Below are 21,121 nucleotides of genomic sequence, written 5' to 3' on the forward strand. Positions count from 1 at the left end.
AGTTCATTCTCTTCTTCATTTTTGAGTCTCATTATTTCCCTGTTTCTTCCTGGTGATTAGTGGTCCTGTTTTCTTTCAAGTGCCTCTTATCTTTGAAAAGCTCTTGTGATTCTCTTAAACCCATTTGCCATTTTGTTGGCCTGTCTTCCTTTCCGCTATAAGCCTTAAGTATGGCATTACAGTTTTCTTTCATCCCCTTTCCTTCTTCAGGTACAACTATAGACACTTCACTACTCTAAGATTGCCAAGCAGTGTCTGACACAATATAGAAGCTCAATAAATATTGGTTAAATTTGTTCCTTTTATTGCATGCACAGACTTTGATGGAACCACTTAAAATGCTTCTTGTACCTGTTCTCTTTTATATTTAAATATGTATGTGTGTGGCTATCTGAATCCAGGCTTTCCCTGGGGACACTAACAAAAATCATTCATTTCTCTGTGACTTGGTAACAGGGAGGTAGATGTTTACCCATGCCTGCGAGAATGCCTCACAAGTGTTGGGTGAGCATCATAAATGTATGTCAGTTCGATCAATTCTTATCAATGCATTTGTTTTCCCAGTTAATTGCTAGATGACTTCTGATATCTTTGCATAATGATTATAGGGCTCAGTTTCTACATCTGTTAAGTGACAATAATCAAGGAATTAGAAAAATGTAGGGACATTTAGAGAGTATGTATTTATTTCACATGTGGAAATTTTACTAGATTCCAAGATGCAAGGATGACTCAGACCTGGAATAAGAAAGAAAAGAGGATGATTTGTTTAGTGAGCCCCTTGAAGATCCAGATGAATATCAAAGGATTGTTTGCCCTGGATTTGAAGTATAGGTGACCTTTGAACCACATGGGGGATTAGGGATGCCAACCCCAGTGCAATTGAAAACCCATGTATAAATTTTGACTCCCCCAAAACTTAACTGCTCATTGCCTACTGTTGACTGGAAGCCTTATTGATAACATAAACAGTTGATTAGTGTATCTTGTATGGTATATGTATTACACAGTGTGTGTTTTTTGTTTTGAAAGAGAGAGAGCAAGAAAGAGCCAGCACATATTTACAGGGAGGAGCGGAAAAGAGGAATAGAAGGAAAGGAAGAGAGAGACTCTCAAACAGTCTCCACACCTAGCACAGAGCTCGATGAGGGGCTCGATCTCACGACCCTAAGATCCTGACCTGCGCCAAAATCAAGAGTTGGATGCTTAACTGACTAAGCCACCCAGTTGCCCCACACAGTATTCTTACAATGAAGTAAGCTAGAGAAAAAAAAAAGTTATTAAGAAGATCATAAGGAACAGAAAATACATTTACAGTACTGTACTGTATTTATTGAAAATAATCCATGCGTAAGAGGCCCCGAGCAGTTCAAACCTGTGTTGTTCAAGGGTCGATTATAGTCCCTAAAGTGAGGTCATTTCTTCCCACAAACCCCGTCTGGTTGTCTCTCTCACCAGATGAATGTTAAAGCTCAAATGAGGTAACAGATTTAAAAGTGTTTTGAATAAATAAAATTACAAATCTATGCTGGGCAATTATCACTGAATCGGTGGTTGGAAGGCTTCTACAATGGATGGGGCATTTGGTTAGTGGAAGGAGATTTTTGAGGATCAATGGAAATAGTTATTTCTGGAAATAGCCTGTTGTTTGCTGATACCTGTTAGTTGGCATCAGTTTAATGCCTTCCCCTAATGTACCTAGAGATTTGTGATGGAATTATCTATGCAAATTGAATACTTTAAAAAAACTCGCTACAAACCTTTATGTTATATTTATAAACTTTACATTGTACTAAAGTCAGCAAATGTCACAGAATTAAAATCAGTAAATGCAAAAGTGAAGGTTTCCATAGCAACAGTAACTAACCCATATTGCATGTAAAATGGAGTGTACATTAGGATTTACATCTGATCGTCTATTAGTAGAGAAAAATACTATATAGAACAGGTGCAATATGGACACATTCGGGTGACCTTAGCAGCTCTTTATCTTTTACACTTCAGACTTTAGCTGCTCTAACTCTTTTGTATCTACCAAGTTTAGACTCCTTCAAGGAAAATGAGGTAGGAAAAATTAGAGGCGACGTTAGGGCAGAGGTGCGTACCCCTAGATTTAAATGCAGCAGAACATCATTCTTGCATAAATTATCAATCAACTCGGTAGTTGTTTCAGAGAAAGAAATAGACCCAGAATACTAAATGTTTAAGAAATTGTTGCACGTAGGGTACTTAAGAATTTCTGTCTCCATAGTCAGTTTATCCAAACTAAAACATGGCAATGCAAGATGATCTTGTGGTTTTGAGCTGGCTGTGGAAAAGTCCAACAGGAGAGTGGCAGAGGCTACAAAGATGTGGGTCAATGCCCCAGATCTCCATTTCTATGTATCTGCATCTAGCCTCCCTCACTGAACCTCATTTTCCTCCTATAATGCATCCTTTGCCCACTACCAAAGGTTCTCAGTATCTCAAATCAGAATGGGGGGAGGAGGAAGAGGATATGGGGTACTTTCTAGATTCTAAAGCCCCCTATATGGATGATGGCATTGCTAGTGCGTGCACTGCCTCATAAGCAAACAACCTCCCTCCGCCCCCCCCCCCCCCCCCCCCCCCCCCCGCCCCAAAGTTAGACTAGCTGTGACTCTCTTCCCTGGGGAGGGCCCGTCCTTGGCTGTGGCTTACGTAACAGGATGTCTCTTTGCTCTGCAGGCTTTCCCGGCCCTTCTGGTTGAGAGCTCTGAGTCATCGCCCAGAAACAGTTAGGCCTCCCTCTCTGTGAGTCTAGATTGGGAGATGGCTCTAGATAGATACTATTTTATTGGACAATTTCCTTTTATAAAATTGGAAGAAATGTTGGTACTGACTAAACATGATTCATTCTAAAATGCAGTTGATTTTTAAAAATAATTTTAAATAAAATCAATCATAAGTCCTCCCACCACATAAACTTGAATCGTCTTTAAGTATTCTTTGGCTCCACTCTTGAGCTCTCTGATATCGTAGTTCTGAAGTAGGGCTCAGGATCTGCTTTTCATCAAGTAACCATGGTAATTATTAAAAATTTATTTTTAAATCAATCAGTTAATTTCATATAGCTTAAATGGTTAGGATGAGGTTATCTGACTACCACCGAGATCAGAATTTTGTGGCCAGCCCGGAAGCCCTGTCCTAGCCACAACCCCTCCTTGTATAGTATCAGTGAACTTTTTTTGGTATTAACTTTCTGATGTTTTTCCTACCAGTTTCAGCTGCTATTTTCAAGTTGGCCTGCCTCACTTTCCAGTGAATACCTGTTGGCTATTTTGGTTCACTTATTTTCTGTTCCATAAGATGAGCCATAGCTTCCCTCTGCTCCTTCCTGCCCAGACTCTGGTAACATGCATGTCTTAGGGTTGTTGGTGATCTGTCCCACCTGCTTGTGTTTGGGGGCTCATGTCACATTTTCCTATTACATAGACTTTTTATTTTATACTTACTGAAAAAGCTCTTTCAGCCTTTGACTTTTTTTTTTAAATCCAACATCCCTCCTGTGCATACATAAACAGGAATATAAATAGGTTTGATATTCCTAAGATTGTTCATATTCAGGATCTAACTTTTCAGAATTGTTGACTCATAGCTGTCCATGATTTTCCATGTACCATGATTTCTGTACATTAAACATGTTGGTGAGACAGCAGTCTTCAAAATAACACATTAAAAAAAATGGGGCTAGATTCTGACCACACTTTGCATTATGTAGAGCTTGCCTACTTTTGAATTCAGCTTTCAGGAATGTAGCTAATCTTGTTGGATGCACAATCTCCCTGACTCTTCCTTTGAAACATCGATTTTGAGTGGTTGAAGAGGGATCCATTTTTGTCTTGCATTTTCTTTTAAGTCATTCACACCTATTCTGCAAATACTGATGCTTCTGTTTTCAATATCTGCACATATGCAATGACAACAATGGCTTGACAGAAATGGTAAATTTTTTTTAAAAATTTTTATTTATTTATGATAGTCACACACACAGAGAGAGAGAGAGAGGCAGAGACACAGGCAGAGGGAGAAGCAGGCTCCATGCACCAGGAGCCCGACGTGGAACTCGATCCCGGGTCTCCAGGATCACGCCCTGGGCCAAAGGCAGGCGCCAAACCGCTGCGCCACGCAGGGATCCCCAGAAATGGTAAATTAAAGTCTACTTGGGAAACATGCGCTGAGAACTCAGAGCCCAGAGCCATTGATATTGGAAAATATGTGCATCTTTAGAATTAATGAAGTCATATACAGATATAAATAATTTTACTGCACTTATTATTTTATAACCTACTTCCCCACCTGAAAATATATCCTAAACATTTTTTTTCATTAAGTATGTTGTAAAATTGGACTTTAAGGTCTGAATACTTTCTACCCTATGTAGCACCATGGTATATATAATAAATATCTTTCTTCTTCCAATTTTGTTGTGTTTTCCATGGGTTCTTGATATTGCACAACTCTGTTTGGTTTGTGTGGGGAGTTGAAGGTATTTCAAATGATGCTATTCATAGTTTGTAACAGTCAAAAAGCAGAAATAATCCATATGTTTACTGACTGTTAAATGAATAAACAAAATGTGGTATATCCATTCAATGGAAGACTTTTAAGCCATCAAAAGGAATGAAGTCTAATACATGCTACAGCATGTACCTCAAAAATACGCTACATAAAAGAAGTCTGTCACAAAAGGCCACACACACATATTGTGTGATTATGTGAGTGGACATGGAGTGGGAACAGAGTTCCTGAAGTGGGCACAAGGAAAATATGCTGAAATGGGTAGTGATGAAGACTGTATCACTTGGTACATTTACTAAAAGTGAAAACACATGAATATTATAGTTTGAATATTATACCTCAAGAAAATCACTAAAAAAGCTATCTGCCACCACTTTTGTTTTCCTAGAATATAAAGTTTAAGACCAAGCATATACTAAAAATATAAAATATTAAAATGTCATTTGATTTAGAAAACTTTTTTAGAATTCAAGTAATTTAGTTTATTTTTTTCCAAGGTATAAGGTTAAAAGTGTAGAAAGCATAAGGACAAAGAGTATGTTTTGTCAGAAAATCTTCAGGTGAACAGACAATATTTCCTATTGTGTGAGATTTCCAATTGTTAGAATGAATATAAAAAATTAAACTCAAGTCAGTTTTTTCATCACTTTCAATCATAAGTCCTTTTCTGAGCTTGTACAGAACAAGTTCATTCTCTCTTCTGTAAGATCACCCTCTACTCTCTCAATATTGGGGGCTAATTAGCTCATGGCTCTAGGTCCTCTCATTGCTGGGTTCACTATTCTTAGGGGGTCAGCTAGTCCAGTGCTGTAGAGACACTGTGTAGGTACACAGGCCATCCTCCTTCATGACATTTTTGACATTTGGTCTCTTGTTTGACATCCCATTTGGACAGTGGCATCTCTGTTGCCTGGTTGCTTTCCTAGCCACTGAATTATTAATGGGACTCTTAGGATGTGTTAGAAGCAGGAAAGCCACCCCACAGGGGATGTGGCCAGTCTTAGTTCAAATATGGTGGCTTCCCTGCTTTGTTTACAGATGTCATAAGAAACTTACTTACAGATCTTATCACCTTTTACTGAACAATCTTGGAAGTATTATAACAATCTTGAAAGTATTACAATTTTTTTAAAAGATTTTATTTATTTATTCATGAGAGACACAGAAAGAGAGGCAGAGACATAGGCAGAGGGAGAAGCAGGCTCCTTGTGGGGAGCCCCATGCGGGACTTGACCCCAGGACCTCAGGATCATGATCTGAGCCGAAGGCAGACACTTAACCACGGAGCCACCCAGGTGCCCCAGTATTAAAAGAATATTGAAAGTATTACAACAATCTTGTAATTGTCAGAGGCTAGTTATACAACACTGATCAGAAGCTGTAAAATATTTTTTTTTCTTCCTCCCTTCTTATACTGATTTCTAGATTACTTGCAAATGTTCTTATTGAGTGTAACACAATGAGAGGGGTCTAGAGTCCTGCCAACATTGACTTATAACAAACGATCCAACAAATTTACCTAAGAATCTGAGAATGCCAGTTGTATTCATTCATTTTTCAAAAATATTTATTAAGTGCCTGATATGTACTGGGCTTCTATTTTCAACACAGGAGAAAAATAAGCAGTAATCCAAACAAGTTATTTTTATTTTTTTGTCAGTTTAAAAATTATAATTCAGTGGAGGAACCAGAAAACAGGTAAATAGATACATATATGATATAGCATTAAGTAATGATAAATACTATGAAGGCAAATAAAGTGGAATAAGAGGATAGAAAGCCATAATAAACCCCACTAATGTGGTCTGACAGGACTTCTCTGAGCTAATGGTGGTTAAGCAGAGACCCAGATAAAATGCAAGGGATGACAGGTATGTGGGTAACTAGCAACTGTTTCTCCAAAAAAACAAATAAATAAATAAACATATTATATATACATGGGTTTTAAAATGAATTTTACTGATAAAAAGATATATAGTTCATAGTATACATATAATAAACAAAACACAATACTCTTTATGTTAAACTCTATATGGCCAGTTAATTCTCCTAAAAGGCTTTCGTTGATTTTTGCTGAACTCGGTTGTAATTATAGCCAAACCATAATTTTAACTGATAAGAGTAGTTCTGACATGAATGCTAGCTGATATTTTCTTTCACCTTAATGAATAAGAAAAAGTGAAACAACAGAGATGAATATCTGAATTTCACCCATTCATCAATGTCATTAGGTTACTGCTCTTCTGAAAAGGACAAGAGTTTTCCAATACTAGGAGATGTCCTCAAATGCTGTGCTAGTCACATTGTAACGGCTATCAGCATGATACAATTTTATGCTTAATCTACATTACTAGTATTTTTTTTTCATTACTAGTATTTTTATCCATTACTTTTGTAAGTCTAGAAAAATAAGGAAAGCAAGCCCTGGTTTGTAGGATGTGCCAATTTCTGTAAATATGCCCACGATGGCTAGTTTTAAGCTACCAACACGAAGTCATGAATGTGGAGTTGTAGTCCCACCAAAAGGATACAATACACATAAATAACCTCAAGAGCACAGGTAAAAGTGGGATGCAGCAAAATAATTAGGAAGCACTGGGCATTTATTACCTTTGTCATAAAACAATTTTTTTTTAAAGATTTTATTTATTTGAGAGAGAGAGAGAAAGAGAAAGAGAAAGCACAAGCTAGGGGGAGGAGCAGAGGAAGGAGAAGCAGGTTCCCCACAGAGCAGTGAATCCAGATGTGGGCTGGATGATCCCAGGACCCTGAGATCATGACCTGAGCCACAGGCAGATGCTTAACTGACTGAGCCACCCAGATGCCCCACCTTTGTTTTTAATATAGTAACATTTAACCGTAAATTAACAACTGTCTCACAAAATTCCTGAAAATTTGACAATAATGGACCAGATCTGAGCTGGTTCCAGCACACTGCAGACTGAGATACATGGGTATTTGAGGAAAGAGCATTCCAGGCAGAGGAAGAGGTATGTGCAAAGGACCTCAGGCAGTAGCAGGCTTGCCAGGTTAAAGGAAAGCCAGGAGGTTGGGGTTGTAGGCACAGGATGGATGTGAGGAGGGAGGTGGGCAGCAGAAATAATGGAGCCAGATCAGAAAGGACTTTGCACCTTGCGGAGGGCCTTTTGAAGGGATGTGGGAGTGACCCACAGGGCCCCATACCCTCCAGGTAGGGCCACCCTCTATTCGTACACACCACCCACCCTCTACATAGATGCAGAGCCCTTAGTCAGCTATGTGACTTTGAGGGAGTCACTTACCTTCCTGGCCATCACTTTTCTTACTTGTAAAACAAGGAAGTGGACTAATATGGCATTTATGTTTCCTTCCAATTCTAACAATCTCTGAATCTAGACAAGGCTTCAAATCCTTTTCTTAAAATGAATTCATGGGTCCTGCTGCCTCTTCACTGTCTATGTGGAGACTCCCGGGCTTCCTCAGCACTTCTGCCATAGTAATATGGTTATTTTTTTTTCCCCAATCACTGTGAATCCCTGTCTCTTCTGCATCTCCTACTTGCCTCTGAATTTGGTGGCCTGTTTTTGCAGCTGTCTTGCAAAAAATACAGTGACTGGCTTTTTCCAGTGAAGCATTTGGGCTCAGTGGAGAGCAGCCTCATTCATTTTAAATGTTGCTGGCTAGCATGCAGCTTGGGCACCCACTCACATCAGCTCATGTCACTGTCACCCAGAATGACCAAGTCCCCAGAGACTGAGATGCCTGGCTGAGGAAAGGGGAATGGACTCAAGGAACTCACTGAGCGCTGCTCTTGGATCTCCACATTGTTCTTCTAGACCACTCCCAAATTAGGAACTGGCAACAGCTGGCTATTCTTTAGATTGTTAGGATGAAGGATGATTGAAGGCATCCTGGGGAGAGTGACTATCTACATATGATCAACTCCAAACTCAAGAGATGAAGTACATGAACTGTATCTTATGACCTAGGAACTTTCTGCTTCAAAAATAATCGTGATTTTTAGAAACACTCCTAGTGCAGTGGTTAAAATTTCAGGCAGTTGTACCAGACTGTTGCATTTGCATCCCAGGCCAACCATTCCTTGGCTAAGTTATTGGGCTGTGAGTCAGTTTTCTCATTTTTAAATGAAGGTGGTAGTAACAGTAACTACCTTGGGAAGTTATTAGAATTAGATGAATTAATGCTGTTACATCATGTTTATAGGATGTGGTAGTTTCAGAAGCCCCACCATAACCTATGATTTCATTTTTTCTTTAGAACAACCTCTGTCTTAGTGAGTTTGGGCTGCTATAACAATAATATCATAGACCAGAGGCTTAAACAACAAATACTTCTTTCTCACAGTTCTGAAGGCTGTGAAGCCCAAGATCAAGGCACAGGCAGATCTGGTATCTTGTGAGACATACTTCTTGCCTTGCAGGCAGCTGCCTTCTTGCTGTGTCTTCATGCGGCTGAGAGAACAGGCTCTAGTCTACTTTACTTCTTCCGAGGACATCAATCCCATCAGTGAGGCTCAACCTTCTTTACCTAATCACCTCCCTAAGGCCCCATCACCAAATACTATCACACTGGGGGTTTAAGATTTCAACACATGGGATGCCTGGGTGGCTTAGCAGGTGAGGTCTGCCTTCGGCTCAGTGTGTGATCCTAGGGTCCAGGGATCGAGTCCTACATCAGGCTCCCCACGGGGAGGCTGCTTCTCCCTCTGCTTTTGTCTCTGCCTCTCGCTGTGTGTCTCTCATAAATAAATAAAATGTTTTTTAAAAAAAGATTTTAATACATGAATTTTAGTGGTGTGAGGGGGATCAGATATGAAGCCCAAAACAAGTCTCTGAAGAAGGTTGGCCAATATCTCTACCTCCTTTTCAGAGGGGTCATCATAGCATGATCTACTTTTCCTGAACTTTAGGCATTTGCAAACTATTTGTTAGGATTTTTGCAACATGTGTACTGGAATTCCACTTCTGTAGCTGGCCTGCCTGAGTTTAACTTCTAATTTTAATCATTTTACTATTTGAGTATCTTTCGGGGAGTTAATTAACTTTTGTAGGCCTGTTCCTCGCCTGATAAAAGGGGATGGTAATAACAGTAATGATTACCATGCCCACCTCATAGTGGCATGGAAATTAAATGAAGTGATCTTTATGAAGCACTGAGGCACTCGGCATGGTGCCTGACAAAGGGTAGGACCAGCCATCATCATTAGTAACATTATTCTCATTAATATCATCATCATTGTTGCCAACATCACCACCACCACCACCACCACCATCGTCACTTTCCCAGGGGAGGAAACAGAACTTCAAAGAGGTTAAGCCACTGGGCTACAGAAGAGCACCAAGGTGAAGGGTCTCGGGCAGTGAGTGCCCCATGTGAACGAGAAATGTTTCTACGTTACACTCTGCGTATGCATGGTTAGGATTACTTTGGTTTTTATGCTTTGAAAGGATTTGTCCCTTCTCAAGAGACTCCTTTGTTTGACTAATGATGAAGCATGATGCAGTGGGGAAAACACTGGGGCCCGGAGTCCAAGTTCTGCTTTCTTATTCTGTCTCTCTTCATTGACTAACCTTGAGTGTGACCTTGGGCATTCACTTTCCTTTGAAGCTCAGCTTCTTCATCTGGCAAATGAGGGTGTGAGAGCCGACAGCCTCTATAGTCTTTGAGAATGTTACAATAGTCTTTGGTTTATTTATTGGATTTAGTTGACTTACATACTTATGTACTTATTTATTAAATAAAATTCTTAAAATTAATACTGTTATAGAATAGAATTTCAAAAAATAAAGTATTATTACTTTTTATTCCATCACCTAAATTTCATACTTACCTATTTTATCTGCATAATTTCCAGTGTAGTTGCAAGTGAGTGTGCAGCTCTGTAACCCACATTTTTCATTAACCTTGTATCATGTGTACTTTCCATATTGAGGACTTTTTCTTTGCGTATTGATTGTTTTTAAACAGCACTCTGAAAGAAAAAAAAAAAACTCTGCACAATCACCTTCCTTTTCTCCAGCTCTTAGCACCCAGTTCTCTGTAGATATTGTTAGGCTAGAACAACAATTATTATACTTTTGCGTGGCAAGAAAGCTTTTGAAGGAAAATAAAATGGGACAAGGGGTTAGAGAGTGACTGGGGTCGGGACAACTGATTTCGAAATGGTGATGAAGGGAAGTCTTGCTGAGGGAACCCTGAAGCAGAGGTCACCTGTAGGAAGCAGAGACATGAACCATGTGAAGGTCTGGGGGAAGAATAGTCTAAGCAGAAAGAGAAGGGGATGAGTCTGGAATGTCTGTGAGGTAGTAAGACCACTGTGGTTGGAGTGGGAGTAGAAGATTCTATCCCTGAGCTCTCTGGGATGAATGACCTTTCTCTTCTCTTTTCTTTGGATCCTTCCCAGAGTGACCATAGACAGTCACGAGGCAGAGTACCAATCACATATTCTAACTCAGCTGCTCTGCTGATGTGAGGCTAACTTGGTTTAAAGAGAAAGGGAGGAGTTGGGAGATGCTTCCTCCTCCATCTCAAGGGTTGGCTTCACAGGTGAGGGCATATTAACCAGATGGAAAATGGTCCTGCTCTTCAAGGCTGTGCAGTATCCTATTGCTGGGGCTGCCTTGTGAAAACTTCCTGGATTAGTCTCCAGCGGGGCTTTTGAGAGTCCTGAGCCTCAAAACATCGGAAACATCAGACACACAGTTGAGAAGGCAGAGGCTTCTTGGCATAGGGTGGAGGGCAGCGGATTCTGAATACCTATTTGTGGAGCCCAAGGGGGTCTCAGAATGGCCCATGTGAAGTCTACGCATGGGCCCGTCTGGCTCCCTAGTTCTTGGCTTTCTGGCCGATTCTTTTGCATTCCTGGAGAAGGGCCTTTAATTCCCTGGGGATAATTACCTACATGTCTTTAGTCCTTGCTTTTTACTGAAGTCTAACACTTACTGAATTAGTTTGGCACCAAGACTGGTAGAGATATGAGGTGTAACCTGGGCTGCATAAAGGAAGTTCAAGAGACTTATTCTATTTTAAGCCATTTGCATTCTCATATCTGAGGATAGGATTGGGTTTTGATGTGATGAATCAACTTGGGCTTTCCTCTGTTTACCAATTTTGCCCTTAAAACATTTACCTTGAAAAAAAAAACAAAAACAAAAAAAAAGAAAAAAAAATTTACCTTGGATCTTTAGAATGAAGATCTAATAAAATTGGAGAAGAGAGAAGAGTAATGTGTATTTGTCAGGTTAGACTAACCACGCTAAGAAAAATTCCAGAATCTGTGGCTTAATAAAATAAAGTTGTTGTTTCTCCCCCTCTCGCTCTTGTGACAGTCCAGTGGTGGCTTGGTGGGAGCAGGGATGGAAGTCCACTCCACTCATTCATTCAGGAACCTCTTCAGGCAGCAGCTATGCTGTCTCCTCTGCATCCAACCAGCCAACGACAGACAGTGTGAGGATGGTGCAGGACGTCTTTGAGCCAGGTCTAGAAGTGGTCCAAATTGCTTCTCACCACACTGAACAGAACTTGGGTCAACTGCCCCAGCTCCATGCAAGGGGGATGGAAAAATGTGTTCTGTTCTGGGAACAGCTGTCGAGTAAGAGAGAACACAGTTATCAGCCCTGGTGTGGTGTTTCTCAAAGTGGTTTGCTGCTCACCTGCATCACATCTAATTGGTGTGGGAGGTGAGTGGTAAGAAGCACATTTCCTGGCCCAAACCAAGATCTAAGGAAGCAGAAGAGTGGAGTGTGGGCCCAGGGACCAGCATTTTAAGAAGCTGCCCCAGCCTGTTTTCAACACCCTCATGTTTAAAATTCACAAGCTAAGAAGGTAGGGGGTGAACTTATATTGAAGTCAACATAATAAATGTTCCTCTTGTTCTGCTCTCTCTACCTTTGGCACCTTTTCAAAGAGGAATTAAATTAATAACTTGTTGATTTGTAACTCTTGCCCTTTAAACATGTAAGCTCTCAGCACGCTGGATGTCAGAATCATTAGTCAATACATCAATACTCTTAAGGAGTCTGTTCACTTAACTAATAAAGCAAAGCCAAGGTTGTTTTTTTCCTCTGTCCTTGGCCGGCCGGATCTGGTGCCCTCTGTGACTGGAAACGTGCAGGCTGCCCGGGAAGCGTTGGTGATGGATGGTTCCTTTGCTCAAGTGGCTGTGACCCTCGGTATCCTCTTCCTTTTCCTGGTGACCAATCTCTGCAGGGCTTGGCATCCTTATAAGCGTTACACAAAGAACTTCAAATTCACTGGACTTCAGGGGTGGAGGGCTGTGGCATTGTTCCTGTTTCTCTTATCGTTTGGTTTAATAATTCCAATTTCCTTATATTCCCGTGGGAAACTGGAAACCTTTTGAAAAACTACTGATGGTTGCAAACAGTGTGGGTTGCAGATAGCACTGTTTAGAGAGAACTCAGCCAGGGCCGGAGCTGGAGGGCTCTTTGATTCCCACAAGATAGGACTGTTTCTATAGTTACACTGGTATCAAACTTGTATTCTTGTCTCCGAATATTTAGGGGAAAAAAATCCAAAAACCAAAAATGGAAAAAACGGAATATTACTCAGGATGCAAGAGAAAGAGACTTGAAGGCTTTTGGTTCTATTTCTGTATGCCAAACGCATGAAGATCTTGTAGCCAAGAAAGTGAGCCCGTTCTTGTAAAACAATTTTCATGGATTAGTGAGAATAGCAGGATAAAAGAACTTTTCACTGAAAATGTTATTATGTGGCAGCCACTTGATGTTCTTTATTTCTCACAAAAATCTTGAGAGGAAGGTGTCAATAGTGCCCATCTTACAGATGAGGTAACTGAGGTCTGTAGTGGTTGGGTAGCTCTGATTGAGGTCAGGGGCTGGGACAACTGAAAATAAGTCATTTCCATTCGGTTCAATTCCAATAGCTCTTGAGCACCTGTGGAATGTACACAGCAGGTGCCTGGGTTCAGGAGGATGAATCACACTGAGATCAGTCCGGGAGGACAGGAACAACATTGTAGGCAGAGGGAAGAGTATGTGCAAAGGAAGAGTGGCAATGCATAGTGGTCTGGGGAATGTGTGGTGTGTGTGGCGGAGGTATCAGGGCTGGGGCTGAAATCAAGTCTAGAGGCCACACAAAGTTGTCTGCATGATTCTGTAGCCAATGAGGGAAAGGTGTGAGTTTTAAAGCAAGGGTTCAGCATGATACTACTAGGATTAGAAGGAGGGCTGGTATTGAGAAAGTTGGAAGGGAATCACCTGGGAAGGAGAGAGGAGGCCTGAGCCAGACCTCACTTCAGGGGAGCTGGAAACTTATTATCCATCCTGTCCTTCTTTGAACATCTGTAGCCTTGGCTTTCACTTGGGGTGATTTTGCCTCAGAACAGAACCCTTGTCAATATCTGGAGATAGTTTTGCCTATCAAAACCAGAGGGGAGAGCTACTGACATCTAATGGGCAGAAGTCACGGATGCTGCTAAATATCAGACAATGTACAAGACAGTCCTCTACAATCTACAATCCAGTCCAAAATATCAATGGTGCCATGGTTGAGAACCCTGAGCTACAGTGATTTGGGCAAAACTGGCTGGGTTAGGACTGAACATCACCATCTCCATGTTCTTTTTAAAAGATTTTTTTTTTTTTACCTCTTTTGATTAACTTAATGAATCTGTTCTTGCATTTCCTCATCTGTAAAATAGATATAAGAAGATACTAGAAAGACTCCAGTGGTGAGACAAAAATTGTTCTGAATTCTCCAATGATTATTTTTAATAAATATGTTCTTTATAGGTTTACAGTCAAGCATGGGGAGTAGTTCTCCATACCTGAAGAAGTAAACTACTTGGTGGGGTGGTCCTTTTAGTTAATATGTCTGTTACTTTTAAGCTCCAGAATCCTTGTTTCAGGACTAATGCCCACCTTTTTGGCAAATTATTTTAGATTGATTTTTTTTTTTGTAGCCATAGTTATGCCTCTGAGGTATTCAGTTTTTTCCCTGGGCAGATATGGATCCCTGTGGCAAAGAACCACAGTGTTGCTGAGATCAGTATATTGCTAGATATGAAATAAATTCTCCAACTGTGACTTAGTCCACAAATGTGGACCACTGCCAACATTGCTTCAGCATTATAGAGTCTCTCACTGAATAGGCTGGTCATGAAACAAGTGCTATTTGAATGAGATCATCTTAGAATATTTTGTCAAGGAGCCACAGAGCATTGGATGGGAAAGACCACTAATTTTGTTCAGGCCACATGTACTTTTATAGATGAACAAATTGGGGGTCAGAGACATCGAGTGATTTGTCTGGGGTCACACAGCTGATGGATGGCAGCCTTTGGGGCCTATTTATAAGGGCATGGACTTTCAAAAGCAGACCAATTGCACCATACTGGCATCCTATATTCATAGATGACCGGGCAGCATTTGTTTGTTTGAGCAAAGGTAGATCATTTAAATAGACACCTTTGGGTCTCCATGATATTCATTGAACTGAGAGGGTTGCACATCTGCTTATACAAGAGGACTACTTTGTTATCTTTGTGACGGGGGTCTGTCTGTATCTAAGCGATCAAGGCTTTGAAATGGTCTGGAAGTGCTTTTATAACACATTTTTTTAAAGTCCCATCAGTATTTAAATGGTACAGGAAAGTACAGGTAAAGGAAAGTGCCTGTGGGGCCAGCAGATAATATTACTTTCCAGGCTACCGAAACCCATCTATCTTTCTCAGTGTTTGTCTCAGCAGAAATCCATAGTTAGGAAGATCCATTTCAGCTAGGTTAAGGCATCAAACAGTGACGTTCTATGTGCATTCTCCCCGTGTATGCAGTAAAACCAGGGCCATCTTGTCAGAGAGGGCTGGGGCTTTGAATTCTTTCTCTATGACTGAGTTACCTCCCTGACAGGTTTTATCCTCTGTCAAATGGGAATAATAATAGTACCTGTCTCAAAGTTGGAGAGGATTATTTTTTTTTAATTTGCGTTAAGCATTTTGCATAATGCCTGACAAATTATAAGAGCTCACTATATACTAGCTATTATAGTTTTTATTATTGCTATCATTATTTTATTATGAAATGTGTCATTGAATAAGAGGTTTTTTTTTCTTTTTTTTTTTTAAAGATTATATTTATTTATTCATGAGAGACACAGACAGAGAGGCAGAGACACAGGCAGAGGGAGAAGCAGGCTCCCTTCTGGGAGCCCGATGTGGGACTTAATCCCAGGACCCTGGGATCATGCCCTGAGCTGATGGCAGATGCTCAACCACTGAGCCACCCAGGTGCCCTGCATAAGAGGTTTTCAACAAATGCTACTTCTTGAGTAACTCCTCTGCTAGCAAGTGACTGTGTGGCCTGGGAACAAGCACCCTCCACTTGGGGCCTCGGCTTCCGATTTTGAACGAAATGAAGATGGCCACTCCCAGCTCTACATGGTCTCTGTTGGGAGTCTCTGAGTCTTGTGAATCTGGTCACACCACAGTTAAAGAATCCAAAGTGACAGTGTCAGGGAAAAAAGTGATGTGAAACTACTGTCAAAAAGGACGGTGGCTCACCATTGTTGATTCCATTGTGAGGGCTCGCCCCTATAAGCAAACAGAAATAATTAGGAGGGGAAAATAGGAATGAGGCATTGTGGCAGCTTCAGTATTGCCATATTGCTTATGGCTTTCAAAACGCAGTTTAACTGGGTCCTATTAACTGGCACCCAGATGAATCACGCAGGCATACTACCAGTCTTGACACCACGAATGGGATCCGTGCTCTGCAGAACCATTACTCACCAAACTCAGGTGAACACAAGTTAAAGTGGGAAAATGCTTCAAGGAAAGTCATTCCTCTCATCTCTAGGGTAGAGGTCTGCGGGAAGGCTTCCGTAGACTAGCGTACCCACAGCTGTGACTGACTGAGAGTGCAACCTAACCCCTTTTCCTGACTCACACTTTTGTCATCTGTAAAATGGGAAACAGAATTAACAGTCATGGAGGAGGTAGTACTTTAGTGAGATGATGCACGGTATTGTGCTGGGCTCACTGTCATCTCAAGAAATGCTGTTCCAGGGTCGCCTGGGTGGCTCAGTGGTTGAGTGTCTGCCTTTGGCTCAGGGCGTGACCCTGGGGTCCTGGGATCGAGTCCTGCATTGTGCTCCCCCTGCATGGAGCCTGCATCTCCCTCTGCCTGTGTCTCTGCCTCTCTCTCTGTGCCTCTCATGAATTAAAACAAAACAAAACAAAACAAAAAAAAACTTAAAAAAGAGAGAAATGTTATTCCATTATTATTATTATTAATTTAAATGTAGTGGTTGAGCAGTTTCTCGGAGGCTTCTTTTGGTTTAAAAACGTGTGATTTCGAGTGTGCAGCGTGGGCTGACCACATGGCCACGAGCACAGTCTTCTAACAAAATTTTAAAACATGCCCCCAAAGAGCGTGGGCAACAAACAGTACAGAAAGCACTCGATATTGACGCAGTTTGTAGAGTTCAATAAATATTGTATTGGGTCCAGGGTGGAAAAAGGATGTTGCCAAAATAATTGTGATGTGATCGTCTAAAAAAAAAAAAAAATAAATAAAGGCAACAATAGGCCAGGGTGCGGGCCAGCAGGAAGCGCCAACAATACCCCCACCTTTTTCCTGTACCTTACCCGGAGTTCCTTCCAGGGGACACAGATAACCGGCCGGTGATAACGTCGGACCCCGCTCGGTGCCAGCTGAAAATAGAAGAATTGGTGTCAGCTCGTTATCTGATCAGAAAGTGGTCTTAGCAAACACCCTTCCCGAGCCCTGTCTAAGAAAGTCCCGGGTGGGGGCAGAGGCTCCCTCTGCACCTGCCCGGCCCCCCTGCGCGCGCTGACGAGGCCGCTCACCCGGAAGTCAACGGGACGCACTTCCGGCTCCGGGGCCGGGGTCACATCCGGTCTAGAGCCCCGCCCGGAGCGCAAGTGCGAACGAACAGCGGCGCCCTGCCTCGCGGAGAGCTCCGTGCTTCCAGCGCGCTCGCCCGCCCGTTTGTTTTGGACTCTGGAGGCAGCTCCTGCTGTGACTCTCCCCCCCCACCCCTCGGAGCCTCAGTGACCTCCTCTGTAAAGTGGGAGATGGTGTTCCGGACACTGCCATTGGGGTCGTTGTAGAGATCTGGGGAGATCAGGCTGGGAAAGGGTGCAGCAGCCTGCCTGGCCTTGCTTGCTAAACTTTAACGATGAAAACATGATCTTTTTAAAGATTTCATTTATTCATGAGAGATACCGAGAGAGAGCGAGAGAGAGAGAGAGAGAGAGAGGCAGAGACACAGGCAGAGGGAGAAGCAGGCTCCATGCAGGGAGCTCGTCGCAGGACTCGATCCCAGGACTCCGGGATGACCACCTGAGCCAAAGGCAGACGCTCGACCGCTGAGCCACCCAGGCGCCCTGAAATAATAATTATTAACAAGAATCTTGTGAGGGGTAGTATTATGTCCGTTTTTAGATGCGAGGAGCCTGAGGCTCAAACCATCAGTATTTTATGGAGCAACGGTGCCCCGGGCACCGTCGCCGGTTGGGCCGAGGGGAGAGATGGTAAGCAAATGCACATATAAATACACAATATACTGCATTCTGGAAAGTGGCATGAAGATCTGTATCCCCGAGGAAGGGAAGAGAGACTAAAGGAGCTGGATGGCGTTGGTCGGCTCGTTTAGGTAGGGTAATCAGGGATAGCCTCCCTGGTGAGGGCACCTTTTTGCAAAGACCTTCCTGAGTCTTGCCAACATCTCAGGGAAGAACAACTGGGCAGAGGGAACGAACAGGGGGTGCAAAGGCTCTGTAGCAAGAGTGTCTCAGCCCTTCACAGGGAGGGACAGGGCAGGCACCCATTGCCTGGGTGCCCAGAGCAAGGCGAGCCAGGACAGCGCAAGGAAAGAGGTCAGGTGGAATGAAGTCCAGCTCTGGAGGCCATGGTGAAGATTGATGGTTTTACCCAAAGGAAAGCCATTTAGAGGCTTTCAGGGCTAATTTTTTTTTTTTTTTTTTTTTTTTTTTTGTCTGAATTGAACTTTGTATCAAGCTCACCCTGGATCCTGTGGAGGGAACAGTTTTGCAGGAAGGCAGTATGGGGTGGGGTGGGGGGATCAATCTCCATTGATCTGGAGATTTTTTTTTTTTTTACCAGTTTCAGACAAGCTAAGATGGTGACTTGGGCAGAGGTGGAGGAGTGGAGGCGGTACAGATGGTGACAGGCTAATGCATAAAAAAGGAGCATAAGATCCATTTATGCTCAATCCTTAAAGAATTGCTGGTTTGCCAGGGGATAGAAGACTATCGAGGCAATATTAAACTCCATACACTCCAGATCTAATGTTCTCTGAGGATTAAGAAGAGGGATCATTATGGGCTGGTGTGGCCAGCCAAAGCTTTAAGGAGACTGTGACACTTTGAATGTAACTCAGCAAATTTTAATAGGAAAAGAAATGAAGGCAGGAAACCGCTTAAAGAGATCTGTATGACGAAATACACCAACCAGAACAATGTGTAAAGTCTCTGAATATTTAAGTTATTCCTAGATATTTGCCATACAAAGTAATGCTTCATCCAACATCTGTGTATTAGCTATGTGGCTTTAGACAAGTTACTTCACAATTCTGGGCCTCCGTGTCTTTCTTCGTCTATAAAATGGAGAAACTGTCAGTATTTACCTCATAGGGCTCTTGTGAGAATTAAATGGGTTAATATTTGATGAGAACATTGCCCAGCACATATTAGATAGTGTATATAGTATATACATATATATATACACACACACCTATAGGTATGAGCATTTCTTTAGGGTAGGTACTTAAAAGCAGAACAATTGAATGTAGAGTATACATATTTTATAGTTTTTTTTTTTTTTTAAGATTTTATTTATTCATGAGAGACACAGAGAGAGAGGCAGAAACACAGGCAGAGGGAGAAGCAGGCTCCATGCAGGGAGCCCGATGGGGGACTCGATTCCGGGACTCCAGGATTATGACCTGGGCGGAAGGCAGGTGCTCAACTGCTGAGCCACCCAAGGGTCCCAATTTTATAGTTTTTATTTAAATTTAAGTTACTTAACATACAGTGTAACATGAGTTTCATGTGTACAATTTAGTGATTCAGCACTTACATACAGTACCCAGTGTTCATCACAACTGCACTCCTCAACACCCATCACGTTTCTTATTTTTGTTGTTTATTACAAATGTTGTCTTACATAAATAAGGCTTTAAATATAAATAAGGCTTTCCCCCCTTCTTTTAGTCTTCATACCAAAAGTTTGCCAACCCCTATAATAGATACAGTCTAATTATCCTTCAAAGTGACTGTACCAATTTATAATCCCTTAAGCAGAGTATGTACACTTACCAACACTTGATATTATTAATTTTGAAAATTTTAGCCAAGCTGATGGATTAAACCTAATATCTAAATTTAATTTACATTTCCTTGGCCAGAGGTTCTCAAAGATTTTGTCTCAGGACCGCCTGTCACTCTTAAAAATTTTGAGAACCCCTAAGAGCTTTTGCTTCTGTGGGTAATAGCTATCAAGAGTCACCATATTAGAAATTAAAGCTGAGAGATTAAAAACAAAGTTCCTACTCATTTAAAAATGGCAATATGAAACCTATTACATATTAACATAAATGACATTTTTTAAATTAAAAAATTATATTTTCTCAAACAAATTAGAAACTAAGTGAGAAGACTGGCATTGTTTTGTACCTTTGCAAATCTAATGTTTGCTTTACAGGAGATAGATGGAGGCTCATATCAGCTCCTGCATGCAATCTGCTGATATGTTGTTTTGGTTGAAGAAAGTCTGTAAAACATTGGCCTTGCATAGTCCCGTGGTTGGAAAAGGGAGGAATATTCTAAATGGCTTTTGAAATAATTCTTTGTTCCTCTACCAAAACTGTACAAGTATTAGTTTCTTGAAGATGAGCTTTAGTGTGGGCTATGAAACCGTATTATTGAACTTTTCATGCTTTGTAATATTAAAATTCATTAGTCTATCTTGCACTTAGAATGGATCTTTCACCCATTCATGAATTTGTAATACCATGTGTAGGTTATTTGGAAAATATTTGTTCATTGAATTTTGCCAGTCTTCCAAATCTGACATTTTTCATTATGCAAGAGCAAAAAAAAAAAAAAAAAAAATTACATTTGTTAATATCAGCACCAGTCTCATCAGAAAAGTCTTTAAATATTGGGAAGCTGTCAAGCTCAAAGTGGCGGATATAGGTCTACCATAATTTAATTTTTGCTTGAAAGCTCAAAATTTATTGTTGGCAACAAATACCACCAGTTGTTTTTCTTGAAGTGATCAGCTAACTTTGTTCATTTTTGCGAAAATGTCTGCCAAATATACATCTGAATAACTGTAGTTTGTCAGTCGTTCTTTCAGCTAAAATGGTATTGAATGAAATAAGCCACTGGTTAAACTTACAACAATCCCACAAATGCCTTCCCTAGAGGTAGCATTCATGCTCTTCTCATTTTGTCGCACAGAATAATAAAAAGGAAAATACTCAATGGTAGAGATATAACGCAACTTATAATTTTTACAGCTTCATCTTTTTAACTCCAAGTGCATGGTGGTGAAGAATA

At 41.2% G+C, this 21,121-nt stretch overlaps 1 protein-coding gene and 1 long non-coding RNA gene across 11 annotated transcripts in view; one reads left to right on the top strand and one right to left on the bottom strand.

Moving 5' to 3' along the window:
* The window catches only part of LDB2 (LIM domain binding 2), a 375,134-nt gene that overhangs the window by 20,271 nt on the left and 333,742 nt on the right, over positions 1 to 21,121 (top strand). The gene's annotated exons all lie outside the window — the stretch shown is intronic.
* LOC111095260 lies at positions 611 to 17,373 on the bottom strand. 2 transcript variants are annotated; one of them, XR_005357187.1, is made up of 4 exons: positions 17,162 to 17,373; positions 11,714 to 12,123; positions 10,370 to 10,510; positions 611 to 738 (listed from the first exon to the last, which is right to left on the bottom strand). It is a non-coding gene; the product is annotated as an uncharacterized LOC111095260 (long non-coding RNA). The 2 variants fall into 2 exon arrangements; XR_005357186.1 differs by lacking the exon at positions 611 to 738 and adding an exon at positions 5,051 to 10,199.

Source organism: Canis lupus, chromosome 3 (assembly GCF_011100685.1).
Source record: "Canis lupus familiaris isolate Mischka breed German Shepherd chromosome 3, alternate assembly UU_Cfam_GSD_1.0, whole genome shotgun sequence".
NCBI classification, from domain to species: domain Eukaryota; kingdom Metazoa; phylum Chordata; class Mammalia; order Carnivora; family Canidae; genus Canis; species Canis lupus.